Source organism: Rhagoletis zephyria, unplaced genomic scaffold (genome assembly GCF_001687245.7).
Source record: "Rhagoletis zephyria isolate East Lansing unplaced genomic scaffold, Rhagoletis_zephyria_1.1 Rzeph_scaffold_01878, whole genome shotgun sequence".
In the NCBI taxonomy this organism is placed as follows: Eukaryota; Metazoa; Arthropoda; class Insecta; order Diptera; family Tephritidae; genus Rhagoletis; species Rhagoletis zephyria.
This window is the reverse complement of record NW_016158962.1, coordinates 22,646-49,446: the sequence shown is the minus strand read 5'-3', so window position 1 is coordinate 49,446 and position 26,801 is coordinate 22,646. Positions and strand designations below refer to the sequence as shown.

General features: G+C 35.2%; 1 long non-coding RNA gene across 1 annotated transcript in view; it reads right to left on the bottom strand.

Moving 5' to 3' along the window:
• Window positions 1-5,017, bottom strand: part of LOC108365457 (uncharacterized) — a 44,663-nt gene extending 39,646 nt beyond the window's left edge. The window contains exon 1 of the long non-coding RNA XR_001847932.1: window positions 4,968-5,017. This is a non-coding gene — a long non-coding RNA (uncharacterized LOC108365457). The remainder of the gene's footprint in view (window positions 1-4,967) is intronic.
• Window positions 5,018-26,801: the final 21,784 nt, after the last annotated feature.

Sequence of the window (26,801 nt, the reverse complement as noted above, 5' to 3'; positions counted from 1 at the left end):
GCAAGTATCACAGAATGCGTCTAATAAATTAACTTAAATAAAAGTCATTCAAAACAAAACCGCCGAGAACAATTTTTGCTGACTAACAATTTTGCGAATTCTCATTTATACATACATATGTACATATGTGAGTAAATTCTACAAATAATCCACAATTTTTATCAATTAAAAAACTATTAACTACGTTTAGATTTTATTATATATTATTATTATTTATCACTGAGCGGCACAAATGGGAACAAAGCGAAGCTGCAAGTGTTCACACTCGAAGGTGGAGCGGCACTTGAATTATTTATTAATTTTGTTTCACAACATTTGGCGAAAAATATATTTTAATTATTTTGATTAGTAGTTTACAGTAGCATCATGGCGCTGGAAACTCCAATAGAAATGTTTAAATCGAAAACAGCTTTGCTTTCAGCTCCAAAACGCTTCTGTAAATTCTACGAGTAGTTCTAAGCAAAAATGGCGCACAAATTATATACCAAAAATTATAATACACTCATTTTTCTTTTAAAAACTAGTAGGATCAAACATTATTTTTGGTTAAAGTTTGTTCACCATTTTTGCTTAGAACGTAGAATTCGAATAGGCTATACACTTTTTTCGAAATTAAATTACTCCGCTCTAATGTACATAGTTACATAATTTCAAAGCTTCGCCCATAGGCGAACTAACAACGTAATTCGTCTTCGGAGGTGCTTCCCTAATAGATGACATTGGTCATGATGACAATTTTGGTATTAAAAAATGAAATAAAACATGGGTTACCTCGAAAGGTACTTACCTATTTTACTAGTGAGTCGTTTCGCTCGAAACTTACGTAAATGAGAAGTCAAATTAAAGAATTGGGTGTGCACAGGTTTTATTTTTTGAAGTTAGACCCTTTTTAGCGGTACAGGGAGATTTGAAATTTGATGAGATGAAAACCGATACCATGTAAGACCTCTCATCACTGACAAATGGTTAAGATTAATCATTTTTTTAATAGGGTTTCACCTGTTTAAAAAATTAATTTAAGTTCTGGCATTTTTACGGCATGCGGGTTCACTAGTATTGTATATAAATACTATGTATTGGTACAAATGAAGATTATCGTGTAATATTAATTGTATTTTTTTTGTAATTTTTAATTTTGCTTTCTACGAATGACTCAAAGAACGGGAGTGCATCTTCAACAATGAAATTCAAATAAAATTTCAGACAATCTGTCAAAGAAAATGAAAAACGACAGTCCATGTAGACGGCAGGGAAAAATTTAGACTATCAGACAGCTTTCCATTTAATTAGTTATGTATATAGCTACACAGTCAACAAGTTGGCGATATCGCATTTCAATTATGCCCAAACAATGGCACTATATACATAGTATATGTACATAAAAACGTATATTCATCTTCTATTTATTCAAATGAAGTGTACATATTTATATACATATGTACATACACACATGTTTAAAGTGAGAATGTTTCTCTTAAGTATAAATTTGTACAAACACAACTATTCAACCTCTATTCATAGCATACAATTGCAAAAATCATATAACCCGGTCTAGTTAGACAGTCAAGGTTACAATAATTCGCACAAAGCTGAAAATTGGTACGAATGTTGCAAATACCATTATAAATGAAATTTCAAAAGGCGCCATCGATCGCACGTCTGCAAAAAAAATTATAATAGGTCAAAGGTCACTTCAATTTCTTTTTGGTAAAATTTATCGCCAAATTAGGTGAGACAAAAGTATAGATTATGCAATTATATATAAGAACTGTCATAACATTTTTTTCCCCCAATGATTAGCATTTCTGAGATATAGCGATTCAAAAAATTGTGTTCTCCTTTATATGCACAATTTCCACTGTATTTGTGGAGTAGTATTTTTAACGTGTTTCCCCGGTAGGCCTACTCCACGACTGATTTTAGTCCTGTTTAACTAAATATTATTGCATGAAATAAAAATAATATCATTGGAAGTGATGAAAGCCGTGTGAATTAAAAGTAATTAGTTAGCGACAACTATTCATTTAATTGATAATTACACTAGTTTACAAGAAATAGCACTTGTATGACTGCACCATCGCTTCTTATGTAAAATTTTCTGCTTAATCTGAATATGAAGTCACAACATAATAAGTTATAACAGTTTTTGAGATATAGCCAAATTTCGGTTTTTAGAGATGTAAAAAAATGCACTCACTTAATTGTGTTATTTTTTTATATAGCTAATAATAATAATTATTAAGGGCCGTATTCTCTTCCGACGTTATCGACTACCTGTTATATGCATGGAGTCAGAACGTCAATAACGATGTTTAACCGGGGAGTCAGTGTTAACCAGAGATGGCGAAACCGGCCCTAAGTATAAATATTATTAAAAATACCATTTAGTCTCTTTTGTACATAATATTTTTTCTCAAAGAGGATTTTACACATTTTTTTCTTGGCGCCATGTTGCAGCGGCAGATGAAGACTTATGCAGATCACAGATCTACATGCAACTACAACTATTGTTATAAAATTTATCTTGCAAGCTACTTGCACTCATATAGCTACATATGTATGTACGTACGTTTATGCATTCATGTAGATAAAGTTGCAATTGTACACGCATTCATGTCTGGCTGGGTCTGCAACCTGCCATTGTTTTCAATTCTGTTGGTGGTGCGATTCAAATGGTAATTGATATGTTACTGTCTTGGATATTGTCTTTGGTTTGAGCATTGCTCTTGCCTTTTATATGACATCTTCTGGACATATAGATATTTATACATATACGTATATAAATATAAATGCGTGTGTGTATGTACATTCATTTGTGTACGCACTCAATAGTCTGGTGTTGGCACGCAAACTTCATGCTTGAGATGTCATTAAGTTTGGTTCCCACGCTTTCACTAATTCATTTGGAATATAAATATGTACATATGTACAAGCATATGTTTGTAAATATATCTAATGAAGTGAGTCTGTTGTTAAGCTAACCGAAAATAAATCCACGACATAAAATAATGTTTCAAAATAAGAGGAACATCTCAAATTATTTTCATGAAAATAATCATTGGCTGCATTTCTTTATTCATTCTGAACGTTTGGAATAAACTTTTTTGTTTACTTATTCTTTAAAACGTTCCTGATGATATGGCAACGTATATTTCAAACGCATTCTGTTTATTCCGGCTGTGAAATGGGATTATCCGGAATGTATAAAGAAACGCAGCCATTATAAACGACCTTAAGCAGCTCTCAAGAAATTAACAAGAAATTCATATAAAAAGCTCTAGAAATGAAAAAAATTTTTTTTCTATCAAAATTCATAAATAAAATTTGCAGCTCTCAAGAAAAAAATGCTCCTATATGAGTATTTACTTCTTCAAGAAAATTTACAGCAACGGCAAGTACTGTTTCAAGAGACAAAAAGAATTCAAAATATTTCTTGAGATTTCGTGAGGTAAACTCCTGCTTAGTTTTGGAGTGCACGGGTAGGCTTAATTCCCTAGCGAAACATAATTATATCCAGTTGATTGGGTACCACGTCAGAGGCCAATGCGGAAGGAGACCGAAGACTCCAACACTCTCTCAAACAACAACTTAGGGAAGAGACAAAGGGAAAGTAAGATAAACACTGGTTCAAAATTAATGAGCTGTGGCAGGCGAACTGCCTCTTGGGTGGGTAGTACAAAAAGTGGACTATCAACCTTACAAGGGAGAAACTTAAAATTCACACAGTTATCCTAACAAGTAACTATAAGCACAATTACTAACTAAGCATGTGGTTGAACGTTTTTTCTCGTCACTGCAACTCCGATACTCGTACAGAGCTACGATCTTATCTACATCAGAAGTGCTTATAATTTTTCAAGAAGTCGCGGGATATTTCTTACATCGTTAAGGCCACAGCGAAAAAGTATAAATATAAACTGAGGCATAAAAATACGATTAGATATCTGAGTATAGATACATTTCTTTGGGAGAATGTCTTCCGATCCAATGTCACTGGCCAAGCCCACCGCCTTGTGGTGTCACCCGGAAATAATAGCGGGTTGACATCCGAAGTAAAACTTTGGATTGTGACCTAAAGATCCATCAAATAAAGGTCCCCGAATAATTTCTTTCATAAATTTTTCCAAGAAAGTATATGATGGAATACAACACATAAGGCTATGGTTTGGAGAGATACTTAGGGAATTGGTGCAAATCTGCGAATTACACCGATACTTCCTAAAATGTCATCATTTTAATTCCTTTTAAGCTTAAGCATTTCTAAGATCTGAGTTGATTTTTTAGAAAATTTAATTTTAAACATTATTTTTTTATTATAAAGAACTAGATTTTTTAAGCCATTTCCAAAATTTCAAGCTGACTTAAATCGCAATATTTTTATATATAATAGATTTTAGAATTCTGATGGGAAAACAGTGCCGATTTTTTATTTTTTTTTTGTATGGAGAGTGATGCAACCTAATGTTCATACATACATATATTTTCTTTGGCACATGAGTATCTTTTTTAGGTTATTTCGAACACAATATCTCATGTTGTCAGCACCTCTACAACGAAACATACATATGTATATATACCTACATACATATGTGATTAATTTGTATGCCTAATTACCAATGCGCCACATTTTTATCAATTTTATAAAATCTGGAACACACAACTCACACACGTCGCTCAGCTGTATGGTGGGCAGCCAGAGCCTGTCAGCGTTGTGCTGATTGTCCGAACTCACGAGAGTCTTACGAATTGTCACAGCAGAGTAGTAGAAAAATTTGCATACAACTTTAGACATATGTATTCGAAATCACTTTGAAAAGCTAATGGTGCGGTTATCTATTTCTTTGAATCATTTTAAATTAAATCCAATTAAATCAAGGAGATCTCAAAAATTATTGCAATCGAAAGTGTGCAGTGCTTGAGAAATGCAAATTTTATTCGATTAATACCAATACTCGTAGATGACTCACCAAGGTTAGGACGCTATGCATGGTTTTTATTTGTTTCTCGTTTGCGGAAGCTGAAAATAGAAAGAAAAGTAAATTAGTATAAGACAATCATAAGTATATTTCAAATAATGGAAGGTGACGAGAAAATTAACATGCCAGTAAAAGCTATATATATATATATAAAGCTGATGGGCACCGGCCCTCGGACAAAGCCTGATAGAGCTTTGCCCGCGGGCAAGCTTATGCCCACCACCGCTATAAATCGATTTAATTTAAAAAGAGATTAAAAAAAAAGATTTAAATTTAAAAAGAGTATATTTTATTTATTAATTTTCCAGCAACTAGAAAAATTGCCAGCAAATGAGACCAGGCCGGGGAAAACTTCGATATACATATTTCCGAAAAATATTAGAGAAGGCACGGATTTGTTCGTCATTCGCATAGTAATTCAAAATTCATTACAAATGAGGTAATTCGCTCTATAATTTTGTATGGCGAATCACGTAATTCGAAGAGTAATTAGATGACGAATGATAAATGGGAGAGCGAATTACGAATGAGAGGGCAAATTTCGAATCGTGAAAACGTCGTATTAGATAGTCAAATGTCTTTCGTAAGACAAATGAAAGACAGATGGCAAGATAGTTCGTAAGACATTTGTTAATCTATCACAAAAGTATTTTGAGAAAAAGCACTTATATGTTATTTAGCTCACGTTACTCCAACGGTCGCAATGGGCGAGTGGGCAAGGCACGGGCATGGCGTTCGAAAGATCCGAGTTCGGGTCCCGGGCAGCGGAATTTTTTTTTATTCAAATTTTTTCCTTTGTTAATTTAATTAATTTTTTACATTATATTGTTTTAAAAATAAAAATATATACCAATTTATATTCCGATCAGTTCTTTATTTATTTCATTCGTATACTAATAGACTCGTCTGATCTGAGTTTAAAGAAGCGAATAAAACTAAGTTATTCCAACATTCTAGCCAAATGCTAAAAAGTTGGGTTAAAACAATGGAATAACTTAGTTTTATTCGCATCTTTTAACTCTTTATAAGTATACAAAGGAGAAAAATATATATTTTTTTCATTCATCTAATTTTTAGAAAGTTATTTTATGCATTTTGTTTTTTCTACTTTTTTCTTACTTTTTTATTTTCCTTTTTGTCTTTTTTAACTTAATGTTCTTTAAATTTTTAGATTTTGTAGTAAAAATAAAAAATATTTTTTTAATATTTAATTTTTAAGTACCTTCTATTTTCTTCTTTTTTGATTTAATTTTTTTTTTTCTAAGTTTGTTTTGAGATTTTAATGTTCTAAAAAGAAACAAAATATTTTTTTTATATAATTAAAAATATATATATATTTTATTTAATTTAGCTTTGTTTTAATTCTTTTCTTTTTGTAATTTAATTTTCTTCTCTTTATTTATTACTTTTGATTGTTTTAAAAAGAGAAATATATGTTGTTTTAATCTAATCAAATATGTAAATAAGTAACTTATTGCTAAAAGACGAGCAGCAAACGCTAAGGTCCCCCGTTAACGGATCTTTCAATTCGTCTTTCGAAGGGCAGTAAAGAGCTTTCAAGATAGTTGCCAAAAATTTCAAATGTCCTACGAAAAACTTTAGTCTTTCGAAAGACTGCGGTGATTTGAAACACAGTTGCCAGAATTGCCCTGCAAATCTATAGTAGGCTTTGAGAGCTTCCTCCGTTGAATATGACTGATGTGTGAAGGTCGGTGACTATTAAAGAGAGTTTTTATTTTGTTCGCGTTTGCTGATGTAGATCCTTGATGAACAGATAGGGTTTTTACCCTGTGCCTTGATTAAATCTATTTAAAGCTATGAAAAACTTTTCCCGTGGGATATCTTTTGATCATGATTGATGCAGATCAGTAGCACTCAGAGAGAGCTTTCACTTTGTTAAGTACATTGCACTCACAATTATCCGTTTATTTTCCGACACTACTTTTGCTAACAGCGTATGCCGCCTAAGCAATTTAATTAATTTTATTAAAGCTTAAACTTACTTTTACAACTACTAAATTTGGCCAAGAATGTATTATAGCCATAACTAAGTATGTATGTGTATAGCCGCCAAAGCATGGAATTCCCCTATGACGTATCTTTGTCCATATACTCATTTGTGGTTCATTTACGCAGAGTACTCGTAAACTCATTGGTGTAAAATTACAACACTGCAACTTGTACGCATGCTTGAATACATACATGCATACATATGTATGTGTATGTTTGCAATGCACTAACTTGCACGCACCGCTGCCATAGCGGACGCTTTAAGCTGAAATTAGTCAAGAACGTAAACCTACCGGTACGTAAACCCGAGTCAGCTGACACGATCTGTCTTACCAAAGCGCCATGTAAATGAAAACTCAACACCGCAGAATTTTTCTGTAGTTGTAGCCCGTAGCGCAGAAATCTGCGGAATTTAGATTTTTCCGTGTCAGCTGATTTCTCCTTCTTTAGATGGTTGCCACTTCGTCAGTTTTACAGATGGTAAAAAAGATATAAGTTCCTACTCAAAATATGTTTAAAATATTTGAAATTTACTATTGAATAAGGTTTTTGTTGAAAACTAAGTAGTTTATATTTAGTTAAAATCTATTATAGCACGAAAAATTGTGGTTGAAAGGGTAAGTTTATGAAAAGGCATTGATGAGTGGCAACAGTGTAGTAAGCAACACTGAGGGCTCCAGTAATCGACAAAATTCTGCGTATACAGACTGCGTTTAAGTATACGTTCTGCGTTCTCGACTAATTTCAGCTTTACGCGGCGAGCATTTTGGTGCGGCTATCATTATCCTTCATTATTATTTATTATCTTGTATTCGCTTGTTATTACTGCTACCAACAACAATGCAACAGAACAAAACGCAAAACGATTACCACTCACACTCAGCCGGCTGGCCAACAACGGTTGCTCTGGCTGTTGGCCTAACTTTGTTTGCGCTGTAATTTTGTTTTCTTTGTTTTTTTTTGTTTCTTGTGGCAACACCTTTGCTGTACCCAACGGATGCTGTGCAGCTGTTCGTCCAGCGTTCGTGCGGTTTTGATGCTGTACGCAATTGTCATTACACGCGTTTTCTGTGTCGTAACAGCTACTAATATTATTTGGTTTCCCTTTTTTTTGGCTTTTTTCAGAAACTGGTTCTGACTTGAAATTTAATAATTGTGCCAAGCTTTGTGCTGAGCAAGTCCTGTTGCAACTGCGTTTTCTAGCTCAAGTTCACATATATATTTTTGTATGTTTGTTTTTTTTTTTACTTTTCGTTTAAGCGCACCCTTTTGCATTGCCTTTTTCAGCAAATTATGGCATTTTAAGCGTTTTTCAGATGCATTCCATCAACTGTTTTTTTCCACCTTTTCATATTTATTCTTTTGGTCTTTATGCAAGTTGCTATTAAGCTCTTTAATTTCCTTATCACTTTTATGTACTCTTTCTCGCTTCATTCTGTTTACACATTTTTTGTGTTTACTTTTCTTTATTTCTGATGCTCTGGCTCTTAGTCGGCGGATTAAAATGCTCGTTTGTCACAAAAGTGCAGCGGATGCAATTGCCATATTTGTCAGATTGTTTGCATTTTTGTCATACCTTCGCTCTTGTTTTTTCTCATGTTGCTTCGTGTACTTCTTTCTTTAGCTTGGAATATTTTTTACTCTGCTGTGGTGGAAGATGAGATACATATGTATGTATGTCGCGTTTGTCGAGTATTGAATGAGTTTTCGTTACATATAACTGACGATACGATTGAAGGGATCGCATTAAATTTGAATGAGTAACTTATGATAAGTTCATTGAGTTGAGTGGTAGCTTCCTATTTGTTTTTTGTTTTAGTGTCATACTAATAAGTAGACAGGGTCAACCAAACAGACTAGAAATAATACGGAAGCAAATGGCGTTGTCGTTTCTACTAAAAAAGTTGCTTTCTCCTTGCCCTCTTCTTAGTATTTGTGCACAGAGCGCAAAGAGAAGGTAACATTTTTCGGTAGAAACTAAAAAATTAATTAATTAAAATTAAGCTTTCGTTTGCTTAAACTCTCTTGAGTGTTTCAGGCGGAGCTTACAGGTATGAAGAGAACTATTCTACGGTTGATTGGTAAGAATTTTCATCTGCAGATGGTAGCTGTTTTCTCCGAAAGCCAGGCCGTTATATTAACAAGCTTTGCAGAGTTGCAAAAGCTCAAACTAAACCGCAGTCGAATGCTGACAGATCCTTAATTATCTAGCAGCCAAAATACTAATATCGGTATTGACTATTAGAGACATATCGGATTTCTTCGCAGTAGATGAATTTTCAAGCATAGGCGCAACCCTGTATTTCTGTACTTTCTATGAAGCGGAAGTGCTACTAGGTTCATTTTATTTATGGCTTAGAACATACTACAGTGAATTATCAAATACAACTTTTATTATAAAAGATGGGTTCAAACACGAACTTATAAAATAGCTAGACACTCCTGGCCAAGGTTGGAAATGAGATGTCCAGGTCGCTTCTTCTCTTGGTGGTTGGGTGGTTGTGGGGATCATGACTGGCCATTGCTTAATTAGGATACAGAATCGGATTTCCAGCAAACGATGACTTTTGCAATTGTGGGGAGGACGAGGAAATTGCAAACGGTAAACAGTTTTTGGGCCCACGCCAAGCCTTATCTAAATTGAGTCGACCCTTGTCTCAATCAATACTATTGCCGCGCTCTTTGAGACTTAAATTTGGTGAAAAGGTATAAAGAAGAGTGAATGTTGTCAAAGCAATTACTAGTACAACATTTTTTTCACCTACCGGATCACTGTAGCATCTTCCATAGCGGCCATACGGGCGGTTGCGGGATGTTTAAGACAGGAGAAATCGAATGCAATAATACCTATATTTTCTTAGAAAGTCAAACGTAACTCGGAGACTGTACAGAATTGTCGCAGATTATATTACGTGCTGGCAGAGCAGTTTACTATTCACCTGGTATGGGAGCCGGGACACAGAGGTATACCACGCAATGAGGGGGCTGACGAGCTTGTAAGGAATGGCACTTCCCTTTTCACTTTCGCCATCTTAGAAGCGGCTGGACATGCCTATCGCTACCTTCAAGCTACAAGGATTTTTTGAAATCGATTGAAACTGCAAGGTTTTGTACCCAATAGACAACATTCACCAAAATGTAAAAATCACATGTAAAATGCTGCTTCAAAAATATGGGAGTGTCATGGACATGAAAAATCGGTTCACTACAGGAACCCCAAATGAAAAAAGTATGGGTTACCGACCGGTGAATCCCGTTCATCGAAAATAAAGCGATGAGATGAAAGATGTAGTAGACTCGTCGACGATGGCCACCGACGACAGCTGATGCACCTGAAACGAACTATTAAAGCAAGATGAACACAACGGGTGAATAGGCTCGAAAGTTTATTTTCCGTCATTATAACCCAAGACCCTAGTTTTTGCTTTAACAGTGAAAAACTACATAGGAGGCCAGAACTAGGAACTGTTGCCGTGTCCACCAAATATAGCTCCCTCTAATTGCTATTTATTTTCTTCCATGCAGTTACCGCTTTCAAGAAAACGCACTGAGTCTGATTTGACAGTAACAAAATTTAGCTTGAAAATTGTATCACTTCTTAAAATCAGCAATTATTTTGCGAAGTAATCAGCATATTTTCGTATAGATAGGCAAATGTCATGGCTTCTTGTCGCACATTCGACTTGTATCACTATGTAACAGATACCGAGTATGCGTTATGTCTAATACAAATTTATTTTTAACAAAAAATGTTTTAAGTCTAAGTTTAGCACTCAATATATGTATGTATGTAATTTCAAAGTCAAGGCATTTTAAAAAAGCACTTAGAAAGCAAATATTGCGCGTGCGCTTTTAATGCTCCCAAATGAGCAGCACTTCAAGCGCACACTCCACCTCTCGTAGATCCATAAACTTTAATGCGTTCCTTACGCTTTAGGTGAACATTAGTGCTAGTAGACATAGTACTTACTATTTTTAATTGTTCACTAATGCTTTTACTTCGACATTTCACTGTTTTTGCGTTTTTTTTTACGCCATGAGTCAGTTTATTTTCATACCTCTTACATACGAGCACTTTGACTAATTGCTTTACTTAAATTGTTGCCTAGCATTTCAAATGCTCACACAAAACTGAACTTAAGCACCAAGGCAGTACATTACGAAACAATAGCAATTATATGAATGTACATTAGGGTGTTCCAAAATTAAATTTCCAGCCCTGAGTTGAAGAATATCGAAAATAATTGCTATAAAATCATTAAATATAAATATTTCCTTATCAAAAAAATATTACTTCGCGGTACCATAAAATTGTGATAGCTACTTTATTTTTAAATACTACTAACTCCTTTTACATAACCGATAATCTCGCCTCTTATTAAAAAAAAAAAATTAGATATTTTATGCGCCCGTAACCATATCGGGTATATTTTATAAATTATTAGTAATATTTTAGAGTTAAATCGACATATAATTCCATTGTTAGAAGTTTTTATGAAAATATTTGTATACGATCAAAAAATATTTACTTTTAGCGATTTTATAGCAATTCTACAAAACAATTTATTTTCCCTACATAACATAAATATATGAACAACTGCAAAGCCCTGGCGGTATGGTTAAATATTAAGCGATTTCAAAAGAGGTAAGTCAATAGCAAAAAAAAAACTATTTTTAAAACAAGCTTTCTAAATATGAAAAACATCGGAATATTAATACGGGTTTCCAAAATATCTCGTCTCCTGCACCACCTGCCGGCTAATATTTTTGGGAAGTTATTTCCTTCCATTTGGGTAATTTACATTCCAAATATGAACCAAATCGGACTAAAAATACGAAGTTTTTAAATAGCTCATCGGGAAGTTGATTTAAAATTGATTGCAAGATTTTACCCAACAAACACTCACGGCAACAAATATTGGCACAGCAAATTTTTCACAATATATGCAACAATTTTTTTTTTCGCTAAGTTTTATAAAAGTATGGTTCGTACTACAACAAAAGTCATAAAAATATTATTGCTAAACCTTGTCTGAGACTCATAAAAAATCAATAAATTTTGCATGCAAATTTTCCACTTTTAATCCAAAAATTTAGAGTTTTTTTTTGAGCATGCAGTCTTTTGGTGTAACAAAGTGAAAGATTGAAATAGCTAGAAAACTTTGTCAACGCATTTCCTTCCACACAAAAAAAAAAATCGAAAATACTTAGTATGGAAAAAATGCGAAACCCCTTCAACAAAAAAAAATTTCAAAATCAACGCGACTTCTTGGCAACTTTTAATTCGCATTTCTTTATTTTAAAATTTTGTGGGCTTTATTGAGTTCAGAAATTATATTTTCAAGTTTTTTGTTGTAGAATAAACCATATTTTTATTAAAAATTGGCGTATAAATTATGAAAAATTCTATTTGCAAGTACTTTTTGCCGTGAGTGTACATTTTACAAAGCAAGTTAAATAAAAGCTTTTAAAAACGTGTCTCCCTATTTTCTATTTTTCATAATTCTAGGAGGTGGCAACGATTACATTCCAAAAAGTTTATTTCCTTGTATATTTTTTTTTGATCACCCTAATATTCTTAGAAAAGAGTACCCAATATATAAAATGGCGGGAAGGAAAAATGCCAAGGTAACATTGAAAAAAAAAAATAAAATAAAACTTAACAGTAGAACTATGGCAAAGGCAGTAAAGCTCAGCATTAAATCGTCGATTTTGAGAGGCAATGACTTTTACGCTGACTCTGACTGTGACTCTGAAGTGACGGGCGACTAGAGACTGTCGCCATTTGTTGAGCCAGCCACCGGGCGATTTAGGTAATAAAGAAGCGCCAACGTCAACACTTTTATGACGACTCAAAGTCACAATGGCAACGGCAACGGCAACCACTATTATTTTTTACTGCACTCCAAAGAGATGCTGCCTGCCGTGTAGTGGTGGAGTACATCAAAGCTGCGCACTGCCAAGCGGCGAGTTTCTTCATTTTTCTTCGCGTTATATTTGTTGTAATAAATATATTTAAGCATAAATATGTATGTGTATGTTGATCCACTAGCCTTTCAGTCAGTAAATGTGAATCGATCATTTGAGCTAAGCTTTGCCTTGTGCTTGCGCTTGCGCTTGATCATGTTGATTACATGTCAATGCGAGTATGTATGTATGTATGTATGTACGTTCACTCGTCATGCTCTTGCTTGCTTGCCATCAAGCTTCTTGGCAGAAGATGATTTGCTGAAATTGTTGAAAGCGGAGTTGATTGGAAATGACAACTAAGCCGGCTTAGTTAGTTGTCTACTCGAAGTAATCTGATTTTGAGATTTCAATTTGTTGGACGACTAAGAAATACTAGATACAGCAACAAATAACAATAACCTCTGTTATGCTATGCGCACAATATCGCAAATAAGGTTAATACGTACAGCGTATTGGGATTATTGTAGAAGTACATATGTATGTATGTAAGTAGTTCGTTAGCATTGACAATATTCGGTTGAAATTTGTGAGCAAAAAAGTTATGAGGATTTTTATGAGATTTTCTTTTTTGTTTGGTGTGTGTATTAAAGAGTTATGCCAATTGTTTGTAGGCCCCTTTGCTGTACACAGAGTAGAGATCGTGACTTTGTCAAAAAGAAATCGTGCGCTTCTGCCCAAAAAACAAACGATACACTGACAGCATTAATAGAAACGTGTCAGCGTTTTTTGCTCCAACTTCTTTTTGATTTTTTTTTTTTTTTTTTTAAGAAAATTCAGCCAGCTAGCGCTAAAGATATGAAAACAAGTACACGTATCTACAGGCAGATAGTGGATTACAAATCCCTCAAAGTAAATACATACTCAGTTCGCTAACTATGTAGTACACGTGTGTGTATGTATGTATGTGCAATAGGGTGGTCCAAAAACAGTAAAGTCGGAATTGTAATGCGCTCACCCCCTAGGATTGATTTATATCGAAAAATAAGTATACCCCTATTTTTTTATTTTGAAATCAAAATATATTTAGAGGTCGCTCAAAACGCTCAACGTTTTCCATGTATTTTTATTTGGGAAAAATAAATTTTTTCGTAGAAATGGTATAGAATTCTTGAAAATCAATATTTTTCGATCGCAAAACTCTGGTTCTGTTCAGGACACTTTCAATAATAATACCTTATTGTTTATTTATCCAATTTTTAATACTAACGATTTTTTGTTGGTCCGCCCATTGCATTTTTCGGGGTTTTTGTGGGTACGATGAAAAAATTGTTTTGTTTTGTTTTTTCCCCATATAAAATACATTGAAAACTTTGGGCACTTTGAGCGACCTCTAAATATTTTTTTATTTCACCTAGGGGGTGAGAGCATACAAATTCCGACCTTACTTTTTCACATTCATTTTTTGGACCACCCTAATATACAACCATCTATAGGTAATCATGTTTGCTGTAGCTACTGAAATGTACTTGTGAATTTGAAAAATTCCATAACTTTGCATGCCACTTTTATTCGTTTTTTTTTTTGCCTTTAGTCATTGTAATTTTGCGACAGCCTTATGTTTTTGATTTGTTTTTTTCGCACTTTGCGTGTTTGCATTGTTGTTGGTTTGAAAGTTACAAAAACAAAACAATTGTAAAAAGTAATAATTCATAATTAGCATTATGTCATTTCAGCAAATTAAATATATCGTGTTAGTGCCACAGCTAAAGTCAAGCGAAAAAAAAGCTGAGAAAATATCTCATGTTGACAACTGTCGATGACTAAAGTTCAAAATAATTTGTATGATTTGTGCTCGTGATTTGTTTTTTTTTTTTTGTTTTTATCTGCTAAGAGAAAACAGCGCAATTATTTTTAATAATGCTAACTGCAACGAGTTTGTACTCGTACGATATTATGTTAACATGGAAAAAGTACAAAGGTGCCGCGGTGTCAAGCAAAATTTAGTTGGCAATTAATTAATATCACAAGATGGTGAAAAATAAAATAAAAAGAAATTTAATTTAACAATTGTAAAAAATAATAATAATGGAAACGAATATAACAGTGAAAACATAAAAAAAAACTAGAAAAAAAACATTTGAAAATAAATTAACCTATACCTACATAAAATTAAATTGTAACAGACCGGTGTCTATGCCTTATAGATATTAAAGAAAAACTAATATGGATGGTCTTTATTAGAGCAACAGAGCGAAATCAACAATTTTAAGAATTTTTGTCTGTCTTTATGTATGTTTGTACGCGCATCACTCAAAAACTAATCCTTGAAATTGAAAGCAGTTTTCGCCTTTGTATTGCTAAAGGCCCAACTTAAGATATAGAAAAATAATGCGAGAGTTGCTACCTGTTTGAAAATTTCAATTTAGGTAAATTATTGAGACAAAGTAAATATTGCAGGTATAATTAAGGAGGCTTACAGCTGAAAAAATTCTTTTTTTAAATTAATTGATAAGATAAATTTAATATTGCAATATGGGTATCCAACGAAAGAAATTTGGGAAAGTTTTTTGTCGAAAATCTATTAGAGGAGGGTTTTCACCTGTTTTAAAAATTTTATTCAAATTTGACTCAACTAAATTGAGAAAGTAAATGAAATATTTAATTGAAGAGGTTTAAGAACCTTTAATTCGGAAAATATTTTTTAAGCGAGTTGCCACCTATTCCAAAAATTTAATTCAGTTAATTTGATAAGATAAGCTAAGTATTACAATATGGTTATGAAATGAAAGTATTTCAGAAATCGTTGATTTATATTACATATATCTTCCCCCGCGTGCTTCACTGCGCCTTTAAAGTATTTTTATTTTGTTGCTACCTATTTGAGTAGAGATTGTTAACTAACTTCAGGTCGCCGACGAGTTGGTATGAGGAGAACTTCCAAATGGCCTTGTGTTTCCGCAACCATTTTACTTTGTCCTCATTGAGAGCCATAATAACTGAGAAAATTTTCAAGACTCGTCTAATTTGGTTTGTTTTGTTTTGAAGCTGTTTTCGGAACTTTTCGAAAAGTCACAACTTTAAAAAACTATATGATTTTGACTATCAGAAAATGCACACCCGACTAAGTCCCTTCATTTTCTTCTTCTTATTATTTGGTGTCGATTTGGGCCGAGCCCACAAAACTTCGCCGATTGTCTCTCTCTCTGCTTTGCGAATAAGCGCCAGTTGTTCATCCCGAGTGCAGATAGGTTCTTCTGCACTGCGTCTTAGGTCTCTGGTTATTGTACTCCACATAGATAGAAGTTTCGATGTAGATAGGCAGAGATTTAAAATTCTAGAAGTACTGTAACGTGTTCATGTCATCATCCCTCAAAAAGTTTAGCTAATATGATCCGAAGCCTTTTGTCGTGTCAAGACTCTCTTTCGGAAAACGAGTGTTATCGTTTTGATAACCTAGACATCCTTTTAACCGCCGAAAGTTTGTCCACTGATCATAAGAAACTTGGAACTTTCCATATCGAGCTTTTGCATAGATTTCGCTCAGCTAAATTCAACCCAAAGGTTGTCAAAGAAACTCTCAATATCCACTGACTCGAGGGAACTACTCCAAAGCTGTTCTATATTTGCAATATTCAGACGAAATCGAGAGAGAAGTCAAGCATTCCCTGACTAAGCTAAAGGCTCCGTTATGCTGCTTAGCTTTGGACTGCATAGGCAAATATCGATTGTGAGACATAGTCGTGATTATACAACAGATATAGACCATAAATACCTTTTTAAAAACAGTTATATGTTTATTGCCGCTTTTATTTCTCACTCGCGCGTTCTCGGCTAATTCTGTTTTAAAAATATCTCGGTAGTCCATGAGCAAACATTTGAAGTTTGTTGAGAGCTCCTGGCTTAATATTTCCGCTCAAACCCGGCAATTCGACTCCAACCGGTTCTTTAATAATCAAGTAAGCTCAGAATAGATTTTTAAAACAATTTTTCAACAATTTTAATGCCTCTCAAAGGAGTAAAAACCTACTCCTATCGAAGTAAAATCCAAACCCAGACGTGGACAGTAAATTACCGAATTTTTCTCAATTTTTTTCGCTCAAAATGTATGAAGCTAAGCATTACCGCAAACTAGCACTCTCAGCATGCGCTTTTTTTTAACAAGAATTGCTTGCACAGCAAAGCTGCACTCAAAAACCCTTACGCCAACTCATACGAATACAAGTCAAAACTGGTATGCTACGGACAAACAAACAAGAAACTACGAATACGAGTACATACTGTGCACAAACTCATGTCGATGTGTTGGCTAGTCAATAGGCATTTTTGCGTGGGCGGCAATATTTTTTGCGCATTTTTATTGCTCTTGCTGCCAAAAATCTTGTTTGCTCAGGCTTTCTTGTGCCCACTTTGGTGACGTGCCTCCTTTTAAGGCACACGCGGCAAACGTTGCGGGAAGATGTGAATGTACTAACATACCTAACATACATATATGTACTATATATACTTATATACATATATATAGGTATCTACTTGGAGCTGGAGAAAAGCTAAAACAATTATACGGGTTGCGAGTGCAAAAGACTTATATGTAGTTATGCACTACATATGTACGTTTTTTGGTATGGCATGAAAGAGTGGCTCATTTGTATTGGCGACCTCAAGAATATGTGGGCGCAGAGAAAAAGGTGACCAAAGAAAACAACTGGAAGCAAACGTTGAAAAGGTAGGAAAATGTTTGGCTTTTATGTAGTGGCACTGTGGTTTTGAGTGGGATTATGAAGCAATGAAGCATAAGCATAAAGATACATGAAAATGCATATACCTTTGCTTAAGATTATTTGATAAGTATATCGGCATACGATTTTGTATAGCTCCTCAGAAAGAGATGGATAGGAACATGTGGATTTCGATAGTCAAAGCATGGATATACTTATCGACTAAGTCAGGAACATAATTATCTATATGATGTCGATAGACAACGAGTTAAAGTAATCGATACATATCGAGATTGCTATCGATATACATAACGTGGATATCACTATTCCAACAGTTTTTGTTATAGATATCATTTACGACAAAGTATCGATAAATATCAGTTTAGTTATCGGTATTTGTTTAGTCGTCGATATCAATACCGTCATTTCATAATTGTATTTGTATTTGTTCGAGTTCTCGTATTTTTAGTTCACATTCCTTTCTGTTTACACCGTCGCCATAGACCAGTGGTGCTTTTGTACCGGCATACATATATTGAGCGGTATGTATTAGAGATGAGCGCGGGATATCGGGATCTGCGGGATCCATGGTACTGGTACCGATAAAACCGCAACCTCAGCAAATCCGGAAAATCTTCCTTAAAAACGATGTGTGAAATATGGACTTTTTTATGTTTTATTGGGTCGAAAACGAACAGCAAAGCAAAACAAAATAATCGAAAGATTTTAGGTCTATCATTATTTTTTTGTTATTTATAATTAATTTGAAAGACGTGTGAATTTTTTTTTGTGTTAGAATTCGGGACCCGCGGTACAATTCTGAAAAACGCCGGGATGGGTGGCTTCGGGACTTAACACTTTTAACAAGAAGCAATGCTGGGGGAAGTAAAAAGAGGCCAAATTAAAAAAATCAAAATTGGGTTATTAGCCAGCCCTGTATATTTATACGGTTTCCGACCAGATAAGAAGGCGTAGGTCTACCAGCGACACATATTGGTACTCCCATTGGCACTGATGGCTCAAAGGTGGAGCAAGAAACCAGCGCACAGTGATTCAAAGCTGAAGTAATTTTCAAGAAAATCGATTCTCCTTCTCCAATTAGTAAATGTTTCACTAATCCTTAAGAAATCACTCCAACCTTAAGCTATTTATAAAGTCAAACTCCTTAGAGGATGTCTTGATCCAAATTCTGGGTGGTAACAATAATCGTCCTCCAAGGTGTATAAGTCTAAGGCTACTTTTAGGTGAGCAGTCACACAGTATGAGGAATCATCCACCAGCTGACCGAACCTGAGGTCTGGTTCCCATTTAATAAAGATGGCCCCTTAACTTGCAGAGTCCTGTCAGCTATCCCGTGAAAGTTCTTAGACTATCCCAGCAAAAATTAGGCATTGTTTGGATAATCCACGAGGGGGGGTTATAAATCACTTCGGTCTCCTTTAACACTTCGACAAAGTACAGTAAGTGCCAACATGACACTCCTCTCACCTTCTTAGAAGCTCTGACGTGTATCCCATGAATGATTCGCAAAAAGGCTGAGGGCGTCAGGATCCTTTGCGCAGGAGTGTCATTACCACGGAACGGATTTTTAGGACCTAAAAACCTATGAAAAAGGCAAAATAAAGTAACGAAATAGGCAGGAAAGGGCAAAATAAAATAGCGAAAAAGGCAGGAAAAGGCACTAGGTATTGCAAAAAAAGCAAAATAAGGCACTAAAAAGTATTGAAAATACGAAGAACAATCAAAAAATACATTTATTTTAGAAATGTTTATATTACAAGTAAAAAAAGAAAAGCTATGAACTAGTTTCATTATATGANTTTACTATCGTTGTCCTAAAAGCGATCAAGAGCTGAAACTCAACACAAGGTAAGCTTGCTAATGGTTCCTATTTTGTTCAGCACCCTCTTACATCTGCTTGCCTTAACACCGTTCTACTTGATGCTGAGGCCCTAAATTCTGCCCTACAGTACACCATCTTGTTTATTATGGGTCCGTTAGTCTTTCTACGAAAAGATTTGCTGGCACATATTTCGATTTCAAATATTTCCAACTGAAATATGTTTGGGTATGTTGCCATTGCTACACTTTTCTGAAACTAACGGCCAAATGCGCCGACCCTAGTATTCCCTCCTACAAATTTGGATCATAATCATACCAGACTTGCGAAAGGAGATCTCCATACACGCCTTTCGTAGACGATCTAACTGAACGGTACACTGGGTAGCCTACAGGTTCAAAATTTGCGTCGTAATGCTTTCGAATCTATACTGCATATTGTTGGTGGAAGGAATTCAGCCGTATGGAAGTGGATTGTGCAGCTTTTCAAGTGAGCCAGTTCATATCAGCCACGTGTTTAATAACAATTTATATATCATCTCGGATTATCGCTTATACTGCAACACTGTCGCAGCTGATTGGTAAGCGGACGTCCGGCCTAAAATTCGTTGCAATAGTAGGAAAGATGAAGGCCGAGGGATATCTCAAAATGAGCGGTCCTCAATTTTTACGTATCCAAGTGCATGTACATAAATGCAGAGCTCCAGCGAAGCCGAGGCGGTGTCTGCTTTCCAATTTTCCCAACAAAATAAGATGCTCGAGACATCAAACACTTATACACTTAAAGTGTATTTGAGTTACGCAACAAATGTTTTCGTTTTGTAAAACTCTAGCCTGCCATCTCCAGCCTATAACTGGTCCATCCGCTCACTGACAATTAGGCACTCCGTCGATCAACAGCCAACAATACAGACCGACAGAATATTTACTTAAATGTCCATATAAATAATTGTCAGCGCTTATATGTAGAGTTATGCGGGAATAACTTTTTAATAAGCCCTTTTATTGCGATTACCGCCAAGCCATTGACAGCCTAAATGCAGAGTGGAGTTGAATTTTCGCTGCTAACCCAGAAAAGATCCCAACACATTTTTGCGCAGCCGCAGCAGCACAACCACCACACACCGCTTTTCGCGGTAGATTAGCAATGCGGTTAATTATTGTCGAGCCACGGTGGCTACTGTTTGCGACGGACGATGACCAATGCTGATGGTGACGGAGATGGAGATGGCGATTTGGCGATTGGGATGGTGATATCCAGTTTTGGGACCGACACGCAGCAGCAGTTGCTACGGCAACAGCACCAAATGACTGAAAAATTACAAATGTGTACATTTAAAAACTCATTAAGCACAACACATACGGCAAACGCGCCGACTTACAGTGACCAAACCATCCGACCGGGCGGCAGTCAGCCGCAGTCAGCAATGGGCCGCAGGGAATCGAATGCGAAGTTTTCGTGTTGTGACTATGTGACTATGACGCTGCTAAGGTGAGTGCGCGAATGCTGCATGCTGGGTGTGTACGCATGCGCACAGGTGCAACAGATGTGTTACATGGCTGACAGCCCAGCCTGTGATGGACAAACGGTTGGACGACGGACAGACAATTGGATGCTTGGTCAAAAGGACAGCAATAACGAATGGATTGTTGGATGGATATGTACCTACGTACGTGAGCGACGCAAAACACAAATTAAATTTGAGTAAATTGTGTTGTGGTAGGGTTGGCGTAAGCGAAAAATAAGCAGCAAACAAACAAAAAAAAAAACACAAAGAAGTAAGTAAAACGTATACATAAAATAAACGCACTAAGAGAGTTGGAGCCGTAACAAAAACGATGATGACAGCAAATGAAAGGTTCAAGCGAACAAAATGGGCAATGCAACCAAGAAACACACACACACACACACACATACGCACACAAGTGAAAATGTGCCATACCCAGCAGTGCATGCTCAGCTAACTACGAGTACAACACTGTAAGTTACTTGCTGCTGCTGCTTGGCATTTTGGGCAACAGATGTGTTGCAGCCTCATTTCTTCATGCCGCGCCAACTTTACCTACTTACATTTTTTGTGCGCTTACTGCAAACTGGTTTTCGTTTGTAGTATTGTGGCAACGGCAGTGCCAAAGGAAGCACAAAAACTTGTGTTGCAAGATCGGTTCTAGGAGATTTCACTTTTTTACCCACACAGCGCTTACTTGCCACACACTCGATTATTTTTTTACTACCACTTGCTCCTTTAGCTGTCTGGAAAGGTGGGTATGCACTATGAGTACTCGGTGTGTGTGCTTATGTGTGGTGTGTGTTTGTGTCTCAACACATCAAGCGCACAGCGCAACATGCCCATCATCATCGTCGCCGTCGCCGTCGTCGTCGTCATCAGTGATCATCAACATTCGCTGTTGCAACTCCCCAGCCGCAAGCTGACAGTCGGTTAAAGGTGCAGTCATAGTCACTGCAGCTGCCACAACAAAGGCACACATATTCATAGTCACAAGCAAACACATATGTACATATGTATGTACGACAGTACGTCAGTTGGCAGCATCCGTCGCCAATACACCGTCGTGCAACATTTGCCACAGCAGTTGCAGTTGTCATCAGTTGTTGTGTCTTCGTTGTTGTAGCTGCTGCTGTGCTTCATTTGTATTTAAGAAATTCTTTTTTTTAAGTCTGTTGCAACTGCTGTTGACTTTATCGTGCGTTGTCAGTTGGTTCTGCGGAGGTAAAAACATAAATTTCGCGCAACTTCGTCGGACACCCTTGCCGCCGTCCTTTCTGCGGCCATCATCAGCAGTAGTATTGCTTACGAGCGCTGAGCTATTGCGGACAAGTTGTGTATCCGATTAGCTATTTTACTTGTTGTTGTTGTTGAGGTTGTTGCCGCTGCGTATTTGCAATCAGCGCTAGCGATACGCGATTGGTATGTCATAAACATTGCCATTGATTTTTGATTTCCACTGAATGCGAATGTGACAGAATGCCTTTGGGTGGATCACAACGCAGCCGAAGAGGAGGAAGCAAGAAAAGAAGCAGCAGAGACAGATGTTGGCAACTGCAGATATGTACATACGTTTGTATTGCGAAATGTTGAGGTTTTAAAATTGTTATACTCGACGCTTTTTGCAATTAATTGTAAACAGAAATTCAGCAGCATCCGAAAGATACGCATAAAATTTGGAGGTAATAATATTTTAAATTGAAGATGTAAAATCCTTAACTGTCTCATGTGTGAATGCCGCCCATTTCGAATATTGCGCTTCAGATTTTTGGCGAACCTCTCATTGAGCTTTCTTCCATTGCAATTTGCAAGGACTGCCTGTGGTCGTTAAATGAAAAAATATATATTTTCACTCAACTATTTGACTCAAAAACTGTATAGTCAATAAAATTTGCTTAACAAAAAGGTTTTGATGGGAAAAAACTTTAGCCCAAAAAAAACATTTGCTCTAACAAATCACAAAATCCCATATTTTTTTCCACTCGACGCATTTTTTACTCAGAAGCATTTTACTCAAAAAATTTTACTTAGAAAAGTTTCATTCAAAAAATTGATTACCAAAATAAATTTGTTCACAAGCAAATCATAAAATGGCAAGCGAAATGCTCAGAAAAGTTCCACTCAACCAAATTTTGGGCCAAAAAATATTTTCGCAAGCAAATCATAAAATGTCACCTTTTTTTCTTTAGACTACTGGGAAAACATTTCCGTTCAAAAAAATTGTGGATCAAAAAATTTTGTGGCCAAAAGTTTTTGTTCAAAAAAGGTTTACTCAAAAAATTCTTTCCTTAAAAAATAAAAAAAATAAATAAATTATGCGAAAAAAAGTTTACTCAAAAAAGTATTTCTATAAGCAAATCTCATAAAAAGAGTATGTTGTGGGAAAGCAAATTTTGACTCAAGAAATTATATGCTCAAGTTTTTCTGCTAAACAACATTTTTATTAAAATAAAATATTTCTAAACAAAGGATTGACTCAAAAAAATTACAAAAATGTTTACTCACAAAATTCTTTCCTTAAATATGAACAAATTTAAAAAAAAATAAAAAAGTATTATATTCAACAATTTATATTGAGCTTGAGGCCGTTTAAATGAAAATTTTTATTGTGGAAAAGCAACAATAATTTGAAAAAATGGTAGAAGTGATAGCTTTTTCGGAAATCACCACATTTCTTCATCAGACTTCTTTCAGTAGGATTCGAACCGACGATCCCACTGACTCAGCCAGTTGCCTATGCACCGTGCTAAGTACGCCTTGTAAATTATCGTTTGCTTTTTTCCACTATTTTCATTTTTGTTATGCCAACACAATCAAGCGCAGCTATTCCGCTGCAATTCACTTGATCATGTGGTTGTTGGTATTGTTGGTTTTTGCTAATAATTCTATTTTTAGAATGTTTAACTTTTAGGTGTGCTCGTCCTTAAGTTATTTGTTATTGTTATTTTTTCTTCAATAACATCGTTAGAATGTACGCAAGGAAAAGAGTTAAGTTATGTAAGAGGCCCTCATGGCCTCATATATAGCTACCAAATCTTGTGTTTAGCTGAGTATTTTCTGAGTGTAAACAGATTATGAATAATCAGGCTCCTATATAATATTTAATTATGGTTAGAGAAATTTTTGAGCAGAATATGAAACAATTATGTACTAACAATAAGCCAGGAATGCCTACATCAAAACCACCGACTATATATTAGGATTTCAGACATTTTTTGATCCCCCTCACGTCATAGAACAGAAGATTTTAAAAATTCAAAACACATTCACGACCAAAAGATTTCAACACTTCACATAAATAAATGTCTTCGTCATTAATTCGGACGGCTGACACACGTTAATGTCCACCCCAGAGTCATTGCAAAGGCAACCAAATAAAGCCAACTAAAATACCAAAAACTTAACTGGATCCAGCAACACCATCAGCAACCGACAGGCGAACAAACAAATTAAGAAAGAGTGAAAACAAATTAACTAAACACGCATCGTACAACTTGCCACACACATGCATGCGCACGCACAATCGCGAACAACTAACAACAACAGGCAAACAGCGTGTAACGCAGACATATTACAACTGCATACCACGCACAGCAGCATCCAGTCTACGACTAGTAGTCACCTAGCTAGCCAGCCGCCACATACTTAAACGAGTCGGCCGTAAAATAAATGCCAATCTGTTGTGTGTTGAGTGCCACCAACTGATTTGCATTTGCCATGCGTTTAACTCAAATTGCTATCGACTTGCTTTTATTGAAAATTGCTTGTACAAATGTCAGCTTTAATTTGCCACAAAATATGGCAAGTCGTAATGCTTAGCTGCAAGTTGTTGTTTACTCAATGCGTGGCGTGCATTGTGAGTCAATGAAGCAGGCGAAGCAGGCAAGCGAAGTGTGCGAGTGAGCGGACGCGTGCTTCATCTTCATTTTTTTTTTTGCCTTGTTTTGATTTTTACTCCCCTCCAGGCCGATGGCGCGTTAAATGTGGGCGCCACCTGTTGCACGCATTGCAGACGGTGTAAGTGCTAAAAGCTGTAGAACTACATATTTTGTTACCGAGTGACAGGTATTTAATTATTTACGCATAATAGAGATAAGCGAGCGATAAGCAAATATGTATTTATTTATAGGTAAGTGATGCAAAATGGGCGATAGTTTACGTGTTGAGTGGCAATTGATTTTGATAAATTGAAACATTATGCTGTAGATTTTTGAAAATGGCAAATATTAAGAAGAAGAAATATTATGCGAATACATACCGCTCGTTTTTTGGGAGAATGCCATAGCTGTAAAAGAATATAAAAATTTAGTTTAAACACTTTAAAGATTTTAAAAAGATTTTCAGCATTGTATAAAAATAAATAAAAACTAAACAAGTATAACAGGTATAATCTTGAAAGTGAACACGGAGAATAAAGTTGTTAAGTTTTATTTTGTAAAAGAGGAATTTTGCGCTGGTACGAGCATACAAAACTTAAAACCATATAACGCGATATCTTTTCCCAGCAAACATTGAGGTTAGTTATCGATTAGATAATGATTAGAGAACTAGCCACATTCTCCAATCTCAAACGTTTGAGATCGACTCGAAAAACTATCGAGAATCATATCAGTCTCAACAAAAATGGGACATAGTTCTCGACTCGAGAAAATATAAATTCTCTAATCGAATTCTAATGTTGATCTCTAATGGGACTCGAATTTGAATTTTGCTTTATTAAATAAAACGCTTTGTTTGTAAAATTTTTATTAAATGTATTTGCAATAAAATAATAATGAATTATTTGAACTTAAAAAAAATTATGATTCATTCATTTGGAATATTGCTTATTTACACTTATTTGAATTTTCGTTGTTTCTCTAATCGTTCTCGAATCGAATTCTAATGTAGTTCTCTAACTTCGTCATCGACTCGAGAACGATTAGAGAAATACCCTAGTTATCTAATGTAGAAATCCAAATTTCTCTAACGTTAGTGGGTTTCTAACGACTACCGGGAAATATTACGATTAGGCAAATTTTTACTCACAACAAATGTCAAGCTAAAAAAATTTTTTAAATATCTGCACTCGAAGATTTGTCCACAAAAATGTTTTCTCAAAAACACATTTTCAATTAAAACAATTATATCTAAAAATTCCTCTTTTATCGAATACGTAGTTGGGTTGGAAAAATAGAAAAGGCAACAACAATTTACATGGGGCGAACGTAGCTCAGTGGTTAGACCACTTGCTCTGTACGTCTGAATGTCACGGTAGTGAACTCGAAAAGAAGTCTGATAAAGAGATGTGGTGATCTAAATAGCAACTATAATTTCTACCAATTTAAATTATTGTTGCTTTTTCGCATTCGTTTCGTTTTCACTGAAAAACTTTGACTCGAAAACCATATTTAATTAAAAAACAATATACCAAAAAAATGTTGGTTGGTTGGTTGGTTATTTTTACTTGAAGTTTTACTCAAAAATATTTTTACTCAGTCTTATCCTCAACCAATTTCGGGAAAACAATTTACAAATTCAGAAAATATTTTCGTTCTAAGAAATTAATCAAAACGTTTGCTACAAAAAATGCACTTAAAAATATTTTTTACTCAAAACGATATTTTTATTTAATAAAATCGTTGCCTAAAAATTCTGCCTTCAAAAATGTCATATCTTGCCGTTAGCGACTATCATATAAATATTTCCATCAGAAACCCTCTGTCAAACGATCAAAAAATTTTTTACTCAAAAACAATTTAGAATTAAAAACATTCATCCAAAATCTTCTTTTTTAAAATTGTCATCAAAAAAATTTATTCAACTAAGATTTTTACTCTCAAAATATGTTTATTAAAAGTTAA